The sequence below is a fragment of the Eublepharis macularius genome, chromosome 11 (genome assembly GCF_028583425.1).
Source record: "Eublepharis macularius isolate TG4126 chromosome 11, MPM_Emac_v1.0, whole genome shotgun sequence".
Taxonomy (NCBI): domain Eukaryota; kingdom Metazoa; phylum Chordata; class Lepidosauria; order Squamata; family Eublepharidae; genus Eublepharis; species Eublepharis macularius.
Window position 1 is genome coordinate 35,946,603 of NC_072800.1, and position 2,240 is coordinate 35,948,842.

Genomic DNA, 2,240 nt, shown 5'->3' on the forward strand with positions numbered 1-2,240 from the left:
TTGCTGAGAGCCGCAGTTTGGAGACTTCAGGAGCTGGACAGCAGATGGGAAAGTTTCCTCTCCTTCAGAATTTCATTCCTGCAGCCCTTGTTTCTGGTGAACGGGGCATTGCTGTTCCTTGGGCAGCCCGCCTCAAAGACATGACAGGCGCACCCACAAAAGGGGCAACTTACCAGTAACAGAGAAAGTTGCCTAGTAATTTTTTCATTCAATAGATAAAGATAGAAATGTTTAAAATAACTAACTAACTAAATAAATAAATGTTATATATTAAGGAATGTTTAAATAGATGATTATAACCACACGCAATAATAACTTTTAGATCTCCTTAAAATACTTAATAAATAACTAAAGTTCTTTAACTTACTTAGAAACCCACATGAGCATGTTTTGTGGCGTCGCAGTCCCAGCCAGCACATCTGGAGGGAGGAGAGTTTCTTACCTGGGTCCTAGCTGCAGAATTTTCCAAATTGTGACTGAAGCAGGGGTGTGGTCCGTCAGGGTGACCCCTAGGAGAACAACACTTTAATGGCTAAGCGACCTGTTGTTCCCCGTCAAAAGAAGCCGGTGTCCCCTGGCTGCTTGACCCCTGCTCGTCTCAGCTTAGATAGAAAGCCAGTGAGATGTTTTTGGCGCCTGATTACTTTTTGGCCAAATGTAAGAGCAGCAAGGAGTGCTGTGGTGGCGTAAAGCCTCACAGGCACAAATGAAGTGTATCTAAGCAGGGAGTCTCTTTGGGGCTACAGCCTGGCCAGCTCCTCCCACCGCCTGGGCAACACCTCTGGAGGAGTCCTCTGGGCCTGTGACCTGCTGTCAGCATTTGAAAGTGGCGCGAAGGGATTCACGTGGGGAAGAACGGCGTTCCAGTCAGGTGAGCTGATTTTCTGACTATTTCAGAGAGAGGGACTTCATTTCTTTGTTGGAATGAATGACCAGAACGATTAATAATTGTTAGGCCACTTTTGAAAAGTGAGGTCCTTGTTAATTGTGTTTGCCCTGGCTGGTTTTGGACCAATATCCCCGAAGGACCACCTTGCGGCGTTGAACCTCCCCGCCCGCTGGAGTCCTCTTCGGAGGCCCTGTCTTCGGGTGCTCTGGCCTTCCGAACTGAGGAGGGTGGCAGCCTGGGAGAGGACCTTCCCGTGGAAATTGTTGTTTTTATCTTGTGTGTGTATTTTAACGTGTTCTTGTTTGTTCCATGTTTCTGTCCAAATAGAGACTGGCCGCCCGCTTTATCCGTGAGGTTAGGGCGCAGCTGTGAGGGGAGGTTGGAGGCTGCAGTGTGAAGAAACGTCGGCCAAAAGGTAAGCTTTTCAGTCCATTTTCCCAATAGAGGGACTTTAATTCTTGACTGGAAGCAGTATCAGAAGATTTCAAAAGTATAATGCCACTTTAAAAACATGATGTAACTGTGTCTACTCCTCTCCTAATATTAAAGCGATCTGCAGTGGGGAAGCAAGGCCATTGTGGCACCTAAAGAATGAGGACCCTTGGCGTTGGCCCCTTAACAGTAAAGCAAACCATTCACAAGAGGGGCACATGAACCATAGAGAGAACGGATTAAGTGACTAAGACTGAAGAAGCTGAGTCCTTTCTTTCTGGATTATTTTAGTGAAGAACTGGAATGGTGAGACCTCCCATGGCATGCGTGAAGAAGAATTTCTTGCATCTAAAGGAACCAGGAGGCTTGACTTGGCTTTAACCTTAAAGAGACATACTCTGTATTTCAGAGGCTAAGTTAATTTTCCATCATGGAAGGCACGTCCTTGCGGCTTCACGCCCGAGGAGACTTTATTGAGCAGGAGTGAAAACGGAGCCAGTTGGAGCCTTCAAGGCTGACTCTCTGGCTTCTGGTTCTGTAGAAGGCTCCAAATACCTGAGCGAGCTTTAACATGACAAGTTAAACGCCTTGTTTCTGCTTCTGTAGCTTCCTGCTGGAGCCACGTTTCTTAGATCGAGAACAAGTCAAACTATCTTTTGGGCTTCATGGCGAAAAAGAGTTGCTTATGGGTCAAAGAAAGGAGGAGTCTCCTTCTGGCTTAAGGCGAAGAAGGTTTTGTTGTGTAGATGGTTGTCAGTCTTTACGGTTGACAAATTTCAATCCACACAACAGAAGCAGCAATCTTGGAGAGGCTTTAAGAGTCTAACAAGATTTTCCGTCATGGAAGGCGCATCCTTGTGGCTTCACGCCCGAGGAGACTTTATTGAGTGGGAGTGAAAACGGAGCCTGTTGGAGCCTC